The 16,894-nt window shown below is 41.3% G+C and overlaps 1 long non-coding RNA gene across 1 annotated transcript; it reads left to right on the top strand.

Annotated features, from left to right (window-relative positions):
• The first annotated feature begins 10,802 nt into the window (after positions 1–10,802).
• LOC126272004 (uncharacterized) lies at positions 10,803–11,496 on the top strand. Its single transcript, XR_007549162.1, has 3 exons — positions 10,803–10,888; positions 11,045–11,155; positions 11,313–11,496. It is a non-coding gene; the product is annotated as an uncharacterized LOC126272004 (long non-coding RNA).
• The last annotated feature ends 5,398 nt before the right edge of the window (positions 11,497–16,894 follow it).

The raw sequence follows: 16,894 nt of genomic DNA, 5'->3' as shown, positions 1-16,894 counted from the left end.
TTCTTCAAGCGAGTGTTTGTCACTGATAGAGGTCTTGGCGCGAAATTTTTAATAGATACTTTGTCAGATCTAAGGATCCTGCCCTGAACGTCCATGCATCATTACCAGCCATGAACCGCCTTCCGTCTGACAGTCACTGACAACTTTTCAATTTCAACGCATGGCACTCAATGGTTTAGAGCTTAACCTCGACTGTGTCAAATGTGCGTGGCGGATTTCACTGTCATGGAAATCGCAGAGGCCATTATTGGAGCAGACCTCATTGCACGCTACCAGCTACTACCGAACTTGGCGAATGGCTGTTTGGTGGGCAGCACCACAGGTGTCACCATCACTGGCTTTCACTGCAGTTTAGTATTCTACAGCGCCAAGTTGATGGAGGTTGCCAGTGCTGAGTACCCTGCATTGCTGGGTGACTACAAGAATCTGACCAGACCACCCAGTGCTCCAAGATGCATACAACATGATACAGTGCTTCATATCAAAACAACAGACAGACCCCCTGTAGTATGCAGGCCTAGATGTTTGGCAGCAGTGGATGGTCAACGCTTGGCAGCCACTGGCTGATCACTCCCAAAGGAGTACATACAACCATGAGCTCCTGGCTGTGTACCATGCAGTCAGATATTTTCGTTCGCAAGCCGATGCGTGAGTCCTTATTATTTATATGGATCACAAGCCCTTGAAATCTGAATTCAGGCAGACTAGTGCCAACTGCGCACCCAGGAAATTTAATCATCTCGTATTTGTAGCCCAGTTAACGACAGATATTAGACACATACCTGGAATTAACAACGTCATTGGGAACTGTCTGACACAGGTCATCAGTGTCTCGAGTCCAGTACATTTTTTTTTTTTTTTGCATTTACACAAGCGCAACAGGAAGACAAAGAGCTCAGTATCTATGTGAGTAACCCAGCATCAGCACTGAAGATTCAGTTCATGGACGTACCAGGAGAAGATACATGTCTGTTCTGTAATCTCTCCTGTACTACACTTCATCCTTTCCCGCCACCAGCATTCAGACGCCAAGCTTACAACATAATACATGAGTTATGCCATCCTGGTGTGCGACTAACCTTCCGTCTGGTGTCTCAGCACTAAATGTGGCCAGGCACACAGAAAGACTCCCACGAGTGGTCAGATCTTGTCTCAAATGCCAATGATGCACGATTTCTCGATATGTATGTGCCACAACTGGTGATTTTCCAGATACAGTCACATGTTTACCCCATCACACAGACAGCGGTATTTGTTGACCATGGGTGCTTGCTATACCTGTTGGCCTGAAACAGTACCTGTGGACAATATAACTACTGAGATATTAGCTTTTGCTTTCACATCTACATAGTTGGTGAGATTTTGGTGCCTACTCTATTTCACTATTGACTGAGAGTGTCAGTTTGAGTCACATATGTTCATCCAGCTGGCCAAGTTTTATGGATACACCCATCACAAGACCACAAGCTACCACATGGCCAGCAACAGGATGATCGAGCACTGGCACTGTTGTCTGAAAGGAGAGTTAAAGTGCCGTAAAGAACCTGATTGGTGATTTTTTTCGACACAGAAACAATCAAGACGATCGTGCAGGACCAACCAGATTTTTTGCGCAATTTAAGACAGCATATGTTATAAAGCTGGCTTCAAGAAATTGTCCACTGCATCCTCTTATGCACCAAGACTCAAGTACAGTAATCATGTAATGCTCCGTGCAGGGAGTGTTAAAGCTCCGCTTCAAGCCCCGTATTCTGACCCATACAAGATTTTTCAGAAACGTGCACAAACAATAGGCATTCTTGTGAACTGCAAGACAACAGTCTCATTGAACAGAGTAAAGTCAGCATATGTCTTACATGAGACACCACTGAAGTGATCGAGTGTAGACGACGACAAACCTCCCATCAGAAGGACTCCATGACGCGTCCACCGCCTCATGCAGTGTAGCATCCGCCAAATATCGTGTTACCTCCTCCAGTAGACTCATATTTAGGAGGAAAACCGTTCAAAACTCGAGTCTGGCCATCCTGATTTAGGTTTTCCATTTTTTCCATAAATGGCTTCAAGCAAACGCAGGGATGATTCCTTTGAAAGGCACAGCTAACTTCCTTCCCCAACCTTCCCTAATCTGATAGGACCCATGACCTCACTGTTTGCCCCCCTCCCCACCATCCCCAAATCAACCAATGAACCAACCAACTTCTAGAGGGGAGGGGGGGGGGGGGGGAGGTCTGATGTAGTGTCAGAAGCATCAATCTTCATGTACTCGCACAAAGCGCATTGTTGTGCAGTGATGGTGCAGTGTCATGTGTGCATATGAACTGAATTGCTATCAAATAGGTCTGTGTCTGGCTACCAGGAGCGCTGCATTGCATGTGTGATTCGTTTCTCCATGCACATGTTTATTCTCAGATTTAAATTTGTTTTCTGTTGTTGTACTGTTCGTCTACTCTCTGACAGCATACTACAAAGTTTTCCTGCGTCCTTTCAGATTTAAAATTGTTATTCTGTAAGGAGGATAACGCTTCAATTGAGCTATTTTTGAGTTACATGTGGAGTGTAGATTTACATGATGCAATTAAAAATATCTATTCTTCAGTTCCTGACTTTATTGCTTTCACATATAGAACATGTCAAAAAGAGTCAGGCAGCATTTCTCTTGCAAGAACTAACAACATTACAGACATTTTGCTTATTTGCGGCATGTAGAATACTTCATAACTGTATATAATAACACCAGCTTTCCAGTTGTTCTTTCCAGGATCGCACAAAATAGTCTTCACAGCCAGGATGTGTAGCCTCTGATAAGTCAAGTTTCTTTTCCAGGAAGATTGGACATACCCGATCGCATCCATGAGAAACACCTTGGTGTGAAGAACCAAATACAACACCCTGTGCAGCGACTTCATTATCCTCAAGCTGTGGAGCACAATGCATTGTGTTAGAAGAGCATTGTAACTGAGTCCAGTCTTGCAATGAGTTACGTAGTATCAGTCATAATACCTAGCTACAGGTTTACCACTTCAACTGTTACAATACAATGTTCGAGTCGATATTTGGTTGCCAAAGTGCCGTGTTTATTTTTTGATGAACCTGCTTCCTCAATCCAAACAGTAAGTAAAAGTAGTTTCACTTTAATGCATCCTTTAATAGCCCTGAGAATGGCCACATGATATTTGCGGGCAGTGGAAAAGCCTCCCCTGCACCGGATATGTATGTTACCATTTGTGGAACTTTATTTTGATGTATTAGACATCGACTGCACAGTGTAAGAACTGTCACCACATTCGACAGACAAGGATAATATGTGACCAGTCACTGGTTGCTGTGTCATGAAGGACTTGATGTCTTACAGAAAACGCCACATATTGTAAAGGGACCATCACAGTTATTCAACATTATCGTTTGCTGACAGTCACCATAAGAAAAACGCATTATGAGTTATAACTTGTTCCTAATACAAGACTGCTTGCAGTTGGTAATAGAGACATATAAACATCTAACATCACAAGTGATATGTTCTAGAAGCTATATTAAATAAATATTCTGGAAATAAATACGCAACTGACTTAGCTAATTAACGGTATTGCTAGTTGTTGTTGAGTTGCATTAACAAGAAATACAATTTGTCTCACTATTTGTTTGCTGCAGTCTTCAGGCTGAAGCCTGAGTTGATACAGTTCTCCACGCTAGTCTATCCTGTGTAAGCTTCTGCATCTCAACACAACTGCTGTATCCTACATCCATTCGAATCTGCTTACCATTCTTAAGTCTTGGTCTTCCTCAACAATTTTACCTCCATTATCAAAATGACGATTTCTTTATGTCTCACAATATTTCCTGTCAACCAATCCCTCCACTTAGAAAAGTTGTCCCGTAATTTTCTTTTTCTCCTTAGTTTAATTCGGCACCTCCTCATTAGTTATACGACCTACATATCTAATCTTCAGCATTACCTTCCGAAAACATCCATTGTCTTCTTGACAAAAGTGTTTATCGTCTGCATTTCACTTATATACAAAGCTCCACTCCACACAAATAGTTTCATAAAATACTTCCCAACATTTAAATTTATATGCGATATCAACAAATTTTTCTTTTTCAGAAACGCTTTTCGTGCTACTTCCAGTTTGCATCTTATATTTTCTCCACTTCTGCCTTCTCAGTTACTGTTTCCCTTTCAAATTTTTAAAACTTTCAACTGCAGTCTGGTTTCTGTTTAAGTTGTGTCCCTGTTTTCTGTCTGTGATACCTACATATCTTCAAAGAATGAATTTCAATCAAGATTGTCATAAAGTTTCTCTAAATCTATATATGTTATGAACACAGGTTTCTCTTTTTTCAGTCTATCTACTAAGATAAGTGGTAGGATAAGGGATCTAACATCACATTCATGTTAGTCTGTATAGCCCCTCCCCTCCTTCCCCACAATATCCTTCTTCCACCTTCCATCATGTTCTTCTTCGTTTAGTTTTGGCTTACAACTGAGCTCCTGCTAGTACAGTTGTTTCTCTTTGCCCCAAACGTATGTTTTAATTTAATTTTTCTATATGTGGTATCTAACTTTTGCATGTGCAAAATCATAAAGCAAGAAAGGCTATGGGGAAAATTTAAGGCTGTTGAAACAACCTTGAATTTTCCTACTAGACACATTTAATTTGCGACTTTGTACTTTCTGTCAACTTTATTTTTTACACATCTGTAATCATTATTGCCTACTTGATTTGCTACTTTTTTATATTTACCCCTGTTGTCAATAAACTCAAAAATGTTGCATGTCATTGAGTGATTATGTAAGCTTTCCCGGTGTAATAAGTCATGAAAGTGTCTTCGGGTTTGCTGCCAGATCCTGAAATCAACTTGACTCGATATTTCGGCGCTCCAACTGGTCGCCATCTTCAGGAAAATGCTGCTTCTGCTGATGAGTGCCGCTGAGAACTGACGCCAGGTTGCAAATTGGCGTCCTATATAGGCCACCGTTCAGAACACGACGCATGCGCCGCCCATCACGGTTTCTGCCTTCCAAAACAGTGAAACACTGCTGGCAACGATATATTGCAATCAAGGCCGCACCGAAGAACGTTCAGTTTTGATGCGAGATAATACAGGATTCCACGTTTTGCTAAGAGGAAACCCACTGTCTCTGTTGATTAAATTATCAGCCAACCTAATTTCAATCGCGTCTTTATAGACACTGTTCCCCAAACCGGAAATTTTGGCAACCACAACAGTTTCCTCAAATTTCATTTTGTGTCCCTCATTTAGGCAGTGTTCTGTCTCCCAAGAGACTTCCTATCACAGAGTTCATATGCTCTGTAGAACAAGCAGTACACAGCCTACCCGAGGATCAAGCAGTGGAAATAAGGCAAGAAGTGTCGCACACATTACATAGGGTTCGACCACCACGGGATAACATCTCTTCCACAGAGAGAGCAGCCATTCGTTCTCTTAAGAATGACGATGTAGTAGTAGTTTTACCAGATGACAAAGGGAATGCCACGGTTGTAATGGCATGGGATGATTATGTCCTAAAAATGGATTTACTTCTCAACGACCCGACGTACAGAAGACTATCTAATGACCCCACAGAAAGGATCAAACGTAAGACACTTTCACTGTTGAAAAAGAGTTCGTTGTCAGATGATTTACGTAAGAAACTTCATCCTGGTGCTGCCGTTCCGTCTAGGTTCTATGGTCTGCCTAAGTGGCATAAGGAAGAGGTTCCTCTACACCCTATTGTTAGTAATTTGGGTGCACCCACTTATAACCTGGCAAAGTATTTATCATCTGCTCTCAGTCCATTTGTTGGCAAGTGTGAACACCATGTATCCAGTTCGGTGGATTTTATTCGACGATTGGGATCTTTGAAGTTGAGTCCTTCAGATCTGTTAGTGAGTTTCGATGTGGAATCCCTATTTACACGAGTTCCTCTGGAAGAGTCCCTTAGTTTAATCAGTGAAAAACTGGATGAAGAGCTAGTGAAGCTTTGTCATCATGTGCTGACCTGCATGTATTTTTTATTTAACGCTAACATTTTTTAACAGAATGACAGAGTGGCTATGGGTAGTCCTCTGTCACCCATAGTCGCCAATTTATTTAAGGAGGACTTCGAGGACATGGCACTGAGGACTTCAGTTTTGCAACCAACGTGCTTCTGGAGATACGTGGACGATACCTTCCTCGTCTGGCAGCATGGACATGATGCTCTTAACAGATTTTTGGACCACTTCAACTGTCTTCATCCCGTATCAAATTTACTATGGAGGTTGAAAATGATGTGATGCTTCCATTTTTAGACGTAATGGTTTATAAAAACTAGATGGAACTTTGGGACACAGTGTTCACCGAAAGCCGACACACACATATTGGTATCTGGTAACCTAAGAGTTGTCATCCACCACACCAACGTCCTTAAGACTTTGGTAAGGAGAGCATATGCCATTTCCGACGCAGACAGCTTAACCCAAGAACTTGAGCATTTGATGACTGTTTTTAAGGAAAATGGATAACACCGAGAAGCAGATTCGTCAGGCTATGGAGTTTGGACCATCTCCAGAGGTGTACATCTACATCTACATGACATCTACATCTACATGACTACTCTGCAATTCACATTTAAGTGCTTGGCAGAGGGTTCATCGAACCACAATCATACTATCTCTCTACTATTCCACTCCCGAACAGCGAGCGGGAAAAACGAACACCTAAACCTTTCTGTTCGAGCTCTGATTTCTCTTATTTTATTTTGATGATCATTCCTACCTATGTAGGTTGGGCTCAACAAAATATTTTTGCATTCGGAAGAGAAAGTTGGTGACTGAAATTTCGTAAAAAGGTCTCGCCGTGACGAAAAACGTCTATGCTGTAATGACTTCCATCCCAACTCGTGTATCATATCTGCCACACTCTCTCCCCTATAACACAATAATACAAAACGAGCTGCCCTTTTTTGCACCCTTTCGATGTCCTCCGTCAATCCCACCTGGTAAGGATCCCACACCGCGCAGCAATATTCTAACAGAGGACGAACGAGTGTAGTGTAAGCTGTCTCTTTAGTGGACTTGTTGCATCTTCTAAGTGTCCTGCCAATGAAACGCAACCTTTGGCTCACCTTCCCTACAATATTATCTATGTGGTCCTTCCAACTGAAGTTGTTCGTAATTTTAACACCCAGGTACTTAGTTGAATTGACAGCCTTGAGAATTGTACTATTTATCGAGTAATCGAATTCCAACGGATTTCTTTTGGAACTCATGTGGATCATCTCACACTTTTCGTTATTTAGCGTCAACTGCCACCTGACACACCATACAGCAATCTTTTCTAAATCGCTTTGCAACTGATACTGGTCTTCGGATGACCTTACTAGACGGTAAATTACAGCATCATCTGCGAACAATCTAAGAGAACTGCTCAGATTGTCACCCAGGTCATTTATATAGATCAGGAACAGTAGAGGTCCCAGGACGCTTCCCTGGGGAACATCTGATATCACTTCAGTTTTACTCGATGATTTGCCGTCTATTACTACGAACTGCGACCTTCCTGACAGGAAATCACGAATCCAGTCGCACAACTGAGACGATACCCCATAGCTCCGCAGCTTGATTAGAAGTCGCTTGTGAGGAACGGTGTCAAAAGCTTTCCGGAAATCTAGAAATACGGAATCAACTTGAGATCCCCTGTCGATAGCGGCCATTACTTCGTGCGAATAAAGAGCTAGCTGCGTTGCACAAGAGCGATGTTTTCTGAAGCCATGCTGATTACGTGTCAATAGATCGTTCAAGAGGAACATAAATATGTGGCCTTTCTTCTTTATGCTGGAGGCTTATCGTTTAAGATTGGACGAATTTTAGGGAATTTTAACATTAAGAGTGTGTTTCATCCACCTTCTAAGATTAGGACTGTGCTCAGCTCTGCGAAGGATGATTTGGGGAAGCTTACATTGGCCGTTCTATTCGCACAGTGCATGACAGGTGTGTGGAACATCGCCATCATGCGAGGCTACAACAGCCAGAAAAATCGGCGGTAGCAGAACACTGCCTAAATGAGGGACACAAAATGAAATTTGAAGAAACTGTTGTGGTTGCCAACATTTCCGGTTTTTGGAACAGTGTCTATAAAGACGCGATTGAAATTAGGTTGGCTGATAATTTAATCAACAGAGACAAATGGTTTCCTCTTAGCAAAACATGGAATCCTGTATTATCTCGCATCAAAACTGAACGTTCTTCGGTGCGGCCTTGATTGCGATATATCGTTGCCAGCAGTGTTCCACTAAGAGCGGCACCACCTCCCTGTTTTGGAAGGCAGAAACCGTGATGGACGGCGCATGCGCCTTGTACTGAACGGTGGCCTATACAGGGGATTACAAAAAGGTACGGCCAAACTTTCAGGAAACATTCCTCACACACAAGGAAAGAAAATATGTTATGTCGACATGAGTCCGGAAACGCTTACTTTCCATGTTGGAGCTCATTTGATTACTTCTCTTCCAATCACATTTATCATGGAATGGAAACATACAGCAACAGAATGTACCAGCGTGACTTCAAACACTTTGTTACAGCAAATGTTCAAAATGTCCTCCGTTAGCGAGGATACATGCATCCACCCTCTGTGGCATGGAATCCCTGATGCGCTGATGCAGCCCTGGAGAATGGCGTATTGTATCACAGCCTTCCACTATACGAGCACGAAGAGTCTCTACATTTGGTACTGGGGTTGTGTAGACAAGAGCTTTCAAATGCCCCCATAAATGAAAGTCAAGAGGGTTGAGGTCAGGAGAGCGTGGAGGCCATGGAATTGGTCTGCCTCTACGAATCCATCGGTCACCGAATCTGTTGTTGAGAAGCATACGAACACTTCGACTGAAATGTGCAGGAGCTCCATCGTGCATGAACCACATGATGTATCGAACTTGTAAAGACAAATGTTCTAGCACCACAGGTAGAGCATCCTGTATGAAATCATGATAACGTGCTCCATTGAGCGTAGGTGGAAGAACATGTGGCCCAATCAAATCATCACCAACAATGCCTAACCCAAGGTTCACAGAAAATCTGTGTTCATGACGTGATTGCACAATTGCGTGCGGATTCTCGTCAGCCCACACATGCTGATTGTGAAAATTTACAATTTGATCATGTTGGAATGAAGCCTCATCTGTAAAGAGAACATTTGCACTGAAATGACGATTGACACATTGTCGGATGAACCATTTGCAGAAGTGTACCCATGGAGGCCAATCAGCTGCTGATAGTGCCTGCACACGCTGTACACGGTATGGAAACAACTGGTTCTCCCGTAGCATTCTCCACACAGTGACGTGGTCAACGTTACCTTGTACAGCAGCAACTTCTCTGACGCTGACATTAGGGTTATCGTCAACTGCACGAAGAATTGCCTCGTCCGTTGCAGGTGTCCTCGTTGTTCTAGGTCTTCCCCAGTCGCGAGTCATAGGCTGGAATGTTCCATGCTCCCTAAGACGCCGATCAATTGCTTCGAACGTCTTCCTGTCGGGACACCTTCGTTCTGGAAATCTGACTCGATACAAACGTACCGCGCCACGGCTATTGCCCCGTACTAAGCCATACATCAAATGGGCATCTGCCAACTCAGAATTTGTAAACATTGCACTGGCTGCAAAACCACGTTTGTTATGAGCACTAACCTGTTGATGCTACATATTGATGTGCTTGATGCTAGTACTGTAGAGCAATGAGTCGCATGTCAACACAAGCACTGAAGTCAACATTACCTTCCTTCAATTGGGCCAACTGGCCGTGAATCGAGGAAGTACAGTACATACTGACGAAACTAAAATGAGCTCTAACATGGAAATTAAGCGTTTCCGGACACTTGTCCACATCACATATTTTCTTTATTTGTGTATGAGGAATGTTTCCTGAAAGTTTGGCCGTATATTTTTGTAACACCCTGTTTAGGACGTCGATTTGCAACCTGGCGTCAGTTCTCAGCGGGACTCATCAGCAGAAGCAGCATTTTCCTGAAGATCGCGACCAGTTGGATCGCCGAAATCTCGAGTCAAGTTGATTTTAGGATCTGGCAGTAAACCCGAAGAGACTTTTACGATTTCTACTGTAGCTTTACCCCATTTTCATCTTCTGCTGCCTTCCTACATCTTCTCTAAAAGGTACCCATTCGTATTGTGATAGATTCCTCCCTCTGTTTCATTTAGTCGTTGCTTTATGATACCTTGAGATTGCTAACAAACTCTGGCTGTTAAGTTATTCAGGTTCCATCTCCTTAATTTCTTACTTTAGGTATCTCTATAGTTGTAATCATCAGTTCACAACCAATAAATTATCATGTCTGAATCTGCGCCTGGAAATGTCTTACAGTTTAAAAATTGGTTTCGAAAACTCTATTTTACATATGAAGGGTCAGGGGAAAGAACCAAGTAAGTCCATTTTTTTATGATACCCAGTGAAAAGCGATTTGAACTGTGATTACATCAACGTATAAGAACACACAATACCTTTTATTTTATAAATTGGACATCTTAAATGCATCGAATGTGAAACTAGCGTTATTGGCAAATGGAGTGTTCCCTGAATGAAGCTACTGTGTCGTCGAACAAGACACAGCCATGGTAAAAGCACCACAGGCCCAAAGATGCGAGATGGTTCCAGTACCATAGAGACTTGTCACTTGCGCGAGTTCCACCAGCGCCACGGGCGGCGCTGAAGATGAAGATATCGACTTCGCCTCGGCCAATAACAGGCTGAGTACAATCCACCAATGACTGCACGATAACGGACAGCAGCCAGCTCGGAAGACAGAAGAGCAGCACTTGCTCACTTGGCTACAGTTAAAAGTTACATCTGCCCACACAGAAAATTGCATCTCAACAAACTTGTCATTGGTAAGTAAGTTTTACGTTTGTTCTTCCGTTGGCTTTAATTATGTATTAAAGAAACAACTGAAAATATTAATAGTGTAAGTAATATGTAAGTAACCATACAGTAGCGTAATAGTTCGTGTTTAGAAAATGAATTCTAACATATTGTTATGGTCACAGGTACCTGAACTACATTTCAGTCACTCAGTAAATTGATAACTCAAAATATCATTGTCAACAGATCTGGAGAAATTGCCACTGCGTCTTTAGACCGTTTTCGTCAGACGAGAGGTTAGTTTCTAAGTGTTTCAGTGAGATCGTTCTTGCAAATGTGAAATATACCCCATTGAGTGCTTTCATTACAGCAAGTCTTAGCAATCTACTGTCAATTATATTGCTTGTAATTAGTGACAGCAAAAATTGTTTAATAATCCTTGTGATTTTGCAGGCACAGTTCTGACTCTGATTACTGGTTGCTGTACGTATCTATCCACATAACGGCTGTTGAGGGAGACTTGTGAAGATTCAAGACTGCTCTTAGAGGATTTGCAGTTTAAAAGTGACATAATTGGGAAATAAGTGTGCAGATGAGTGTTTAACTGTGTTTTATTGAAGTTGTTATGCGATTGTAAAGGAATAACAAATGTTAAATAGAGTGAGTGAATAATGAAAACTCATTTTCCACATGTTTAAGCCGTCCTATACCCGTAATTTTCCGCCACTTATTTGTTGGTAAACACTAGTTGGAGAGTGACACGCCGCCCCCACCCCCCACCCCCTTCTCCACAATCTTGGTGATACACTGAACTGTAACATAGCACGAAGTCTACAATATGCATTTTGAGACTGTTGATATGAAAGTGGGAAGTACAGATCTTCCAGTTAAATCAGGAATAGCTTAAGTGCAGTACTTGAAGGTAACACAAGGAAAGCTTACTTATGTAGGTGGTAAGTAGTGTCGGCAAAAAGTTCATGTGTGTGAAGTTTCCATGTAGAACACCAGGTGTAAAACTTTTATCCCGAGTCTTAAACTGTGTCGGAATAAAAGTGAGGCATTCATATGACTCAATAATGCTGTTTTCATTTCACTACACTTATACACATGTCTGATTTCTGCTGTGTTAACATTGCAAAGTCCTGTAGGCATGTGGAGTATTAACCAAAACTGTCATATTGGAAGCAGAATCACATTTGTTACGTTACTTGATATTTTCAGGAGAAAAAGGCAATGTTGCTTCTTATTAATATAATACATTCAGAGTCACAGCAGTGTTTGACCAACCATAACTGATGCTGAATGTGCATGTCGTCTTATAATGTGAAGGGCTTATTTCAAATAGTGGTACAAGTCCATTACCTCCACTTTTCTGTCTATAATGCTTCTGAAATTAATGATCCAAACAAACATTAATAAAGGTTCAGTTCTAGCAAGAAGCCATGTGCTTAAATATTTCTGGTATCTCAACTGCAGATTTTTCAGCGCTCATTTAACTTTACGACTCCGTATCTCAAAATGAACAAAAATGGACTAATAATGAAATAAGTCCTTCATATGTACACATAGCACACCGATCTCGTGAGGCACAAGGCTCTCATAACGAAGTACGTACGTCGTTCAGCAGATGGCACTAGGAAAATAATTTTAAGTGCGCTTTTTAGTTGCTACTTGCGACTTTTAGTTGCGACTTGTCACGGAAATCGCAGTTAGACTCGATAGCGTGTCGCAGAGATGAGCGTAGTACGAACTTTGGCCAACAGATGGCACTGTTAACCGCGCTTTTTAGTTGCTACTTGCGACTTCTAGCCGCGACTTGTCACTGAAATCGCAGAAACCAGTACGGAATTCGGCCAACAGATGGCTCACGGCGTTGAATGTGAAATGCTACTTGCGACTGCTAACTGTGACTGAAATCGCAGTTAGATTTTGTAAAGTTGTTATTGTGATATCTGTGACTTCTCAACCACCGTGATTTCTAACAGATACGAGATTTCCTGCCCACCGCTACTACAGATCATCGCCCAGGGCTGACTTAGACAGGGAATCTTGTTTAGTGAACTGTTAGAAGTAAACAGACAGTTGTTGTAATTGCATTTTCTATGCACTTTGATGTTTACCTACAGGTATTTGCAGCTGAGGGCCTTTTCGTGTTACATTACAAGCAGTGCTGCAGATTTTGTTGTTAGGCTGTTTACAAAGAAAAGCAAACCTTTTTAACTCACTCGTGTGACTTTGTTACTGATTGGTTGGAGTGTTGTAGAACCTTTGTTCTCCTATACTTTTACCTGACCCTGAGGCACACCTGTGTAACAGTGGCAGGGAGAAATTGTCTTAGTGGTGTACTGCACCAGAAGCTGTTTCACGAACTCATAAACTCGACCTACCGTAACGACAGTGGAAACTCGACCTCCACAGCAGTGGTAACAAGGCCTTTACAAAACTGACAACAAGGGTTTCCAAATCCATTGAAATCTTCCTTTGTAAGGGGAAGTAAACGGTTAAGCCAAACGAAAAAAGATGCAATAATGCCATAATAATCAGGATTAAATAAATTTATGGTTTTGATCATACAGCAAGAGTACTCATATCAGGTATTCGTACCCATGGGGCAGCTGGCTACAGGACAGCACCATGATGGAAAAACTTAATCAGCCTTTGCAGGTTTTTATGTTTTTGTATTTTACCCTTGCACTGTAAACAAAGAATGCAGTTGTTCGCATTACAGCAAAGAGTAGAAAATTGGAAAGCTGTAGTGCACTAAACATGCAAAGTAATTTTGAAGTTAAGCACACTGTTATTAGCAGACATGAGCAGTTTAAACAGCCTATCCACTGGTTGATATTGTCATAGTATCCTTGTAGTGCCAGTTTGCATTCCTCTGAGATAAGTCGTTTGATAATCCAGAATAATGTAGTGAATGCATTCAGATTATATTGATGCACTCAGATGCTACTATCTTAACAGGCTCAGATTTGAAAGGGTATGTTTATTATACTTTGAGTCCAGTGATGTTCTCCAGTTCTTAATTAACACTGGCCACAGTCAGAGGAGATTGCTTACATCTGTATGCTTCGATTATTTCCTTGAAATGTTCAGGTGTTTCCATCAGTGTCTCTACATTCCATAATCCAACATTTTTATCGCATTCTAATTATGAATGGCTGTGGACAAGCAATGTAACTTTTATCTTCTTAATTCCACTAATTTGGCTGAGAGTTACATAATGAATAAATATTCAGGACTATTACAAGAATCATTCGAAGAAAAAGGGTCTAGTACATGTGGGATTTAAAATGCATACCTTAAAAGCTATGGGCACTTCATTCACCATCTTGTGAAACAAAACTCTTCTATCACAAGCTTTTTGATTTCCGTATTTTGAGCTGTGATGGTCTGAACCAGAAACAGTCTGTCCTCTTGAATGAACTAAACAGAATGAGATCATAAGCACTTAGCTGCAGTTGCTGAAGGTCCTGGATGGCTGTGGGTGAAATAATTGAGAGTTTTCTAGGTTGGAAGACTCTCCATCCAGACCAGATTACGCAAACTGTAAGAGACTCAGAAGTATAAGTGTAAGGTCCAAAAGAATGCCCCTTACAGGGGAGAGTATTAAAATACTGCTAGTTAACTGCAGAAGCATTCGCAACGAAGTACCAGACTTTGATGCACACCTGAAAAGCAGTAAAGCTCACATAATATTAGGTACAGAAAACTGGTTGAAACCTGAAGGTTATAGAAGTGAGAATTTAGGAGAAAACTGAAGTGTATAGCGAAAGGACATACTAATTGAAAATGGTGGTAGTCCATTTGTTGCAATGGACAAGAAACTCAAATCCACTAGACAGAAACTGAAGGTGCATGCGAGATTGTTCAGATAATACTTACTATAAGGGGTGGGCATAAAATGGAAAAGGTATTCTTCTATCACCCACCGTATTCGATTCCTGCTGTCATTGAAAACCTTAGAGAAGAGTTCAGTTTACCTGTACATAAGTTCCCCAATCATAGTGTATCATTGGTGGAAACTTTAATCATCCAACAATCAACTGAAGAAATTACTGTTTTCTTAGTGTTGGGCATGACAAGACACCCTCTGAAATGGTGCTAAATGCATTCTCTGAAAACTACCTAGAACGAATAGTTGAGAACCCTGCTCATGATGGAACTATTTTAGATCCAATGGTAACAAATAGACCTGACTTCCTTGGTGATGTCCACATCGAAACTGGTGTCAGTGATCATGAAATAGTTGTGGCGACAATGATTAACGAAGTGTAAAGAACATCTAAAACAAGTAGAAAGTTACATTTGTTCGGTAAATTAGATTTTAAAAAAGCAGTAGTGCCATATCTCATTGAGGAACCTGGAAGTTTCAGCACAGGCAGGACCATGCAGAGTAACTGAGGCTTAAGTTTCAGAGAATATTTGATCATGTACTGAACAGATATGTATCCAGTAGAACAGTTCATAATGGGATGGACTTTACATGGCATACGATCTCTGTAAAGAAACTTCTAAAGAAACTGAGACTACTACATAACAGGTGTAAAACAAAGTGTAGAGCTATAGAGAGAGAGAGAGATGCTGAATGAAACACGTCTGGCTGTCAAGAGAGCAATGCATAAAGACTTCAATGACTACTATGATAGCAAATTATCAAATGATCTTTCACAAAACCCAAAGAAGTTCTGGTCATATGTAAACGCTGTTAACTGCACCAAAGTTAATATCTACTGACTTGCGAATGAGACAGGAACTGCAATTAAGGGTAGCAAGGCAAAAGCTGAAATCCTTAATTCCATTGTCAAATTTTCCTTTACAAAGGAAAACCAAGATGAATTGCCCCAATTTAATCCTTATGCCATTGAAGATATGAGTGAAATAAATGACAGTGATGTTGATGAACAGCTGAAATCGTTAAAACTGAACAAAACTCTGGGATCCCATGTAATCTCTATTATATTGTATGCCGAATTTGTGCCAGAGCTAGCTCCTCTGTTAACTAGTCTCTGTTTCGATCTCTCAGACAAAAAACCATGCCCAGAAGTTGGAAGAAAGCACATGTCACCCCTGTTTACAAGAAGGGTAGCAGAAGTGATCCTGAAAACTACCGATCAATATCCTTGACATCGACTTGTGGTAGAATCTTATAACGTGTTCTGAGCTCAAACATAATGAGGTATCTCGACCAGAATGATCTTCTCCATGCCAACCAGCTTGGATTCCGGAAACGTCGGTCGCAGAGAACCCAACTCACTATTTTCTCACGTGAAATACTAAAAGTTTTGCACCAAGGCAGTCAGGTATATGCAGTATTTCTTGATTTCCGAAAATTTTTGACTGAGTAGCACATCTATGCTTATTCTCAAAAGTACGATCATATGGCGTATGAAGGGATATTTTTGACTGAATTGAGAATCTTTTGGTAGGAAGGACGAAGAGCGTTGTCTTGGATGGCGAGTGGGAACTTGCTTTAAATGTTTAGAAAAGTAAACTTCTGCACTTCACAAAATGCAAAAACTTAGTTTCCTATCACTATAATATCAACGAGTCACTGCTGGAATCGGCTAACTCGTACAAGTACCTGTGTCTAACACTTTGTAGGGCTATGAAATGGAATGGTCATATAGGCTCAGTTGAGCTGATAGACTTCGATTTCTTGGTGTAATATTGGGAGAATAGAATCAGTTTGCACATGAGGTTACATACAAATCATTTGTGTGACCGAATCTGGCATGTTCCACACCCACGAGAATCATCTCATTTATATGACTATGGAACGAAAACTGAATCTAATCTATTATTGCTCACGTGTCGGACTCAGTACCACATCTGCATATACTGTCAGGTCTACACTCTTTCTTGCACGTGACATGTCACTCCATCAGGACTTCTAAGTCAGGTAAGGTGAAATCACATTCTGAGCAAAATCCACGCTCTGCTACGATAGGACTAACAGGGGATACTGAACACATGCAGAGAAGAGCAGCACGAATGGTCACAGGAATGTTTGACCCATGGAAGTGTGTCAT

This window comes from Schistocerca gregaria, chromosome 5, assembly GCF_023897955.1.
Source record: "Schistocerca gregaria isolate iqSchGreg1 chromosome 5, iqSchGreg1.2, whole genome shotgun sequence".
NCBI lineage: Eukaryota > Metazoa > Arthropoda > Insecta > Orthoptera > Acrididae > Schistocerca > Schistocerca gregaria.
The sequence above is the reverse complement of the archived record's forward strand: the minus strand, read 5'-3'. Positions and strand labels throughout refer to the sequence as shown.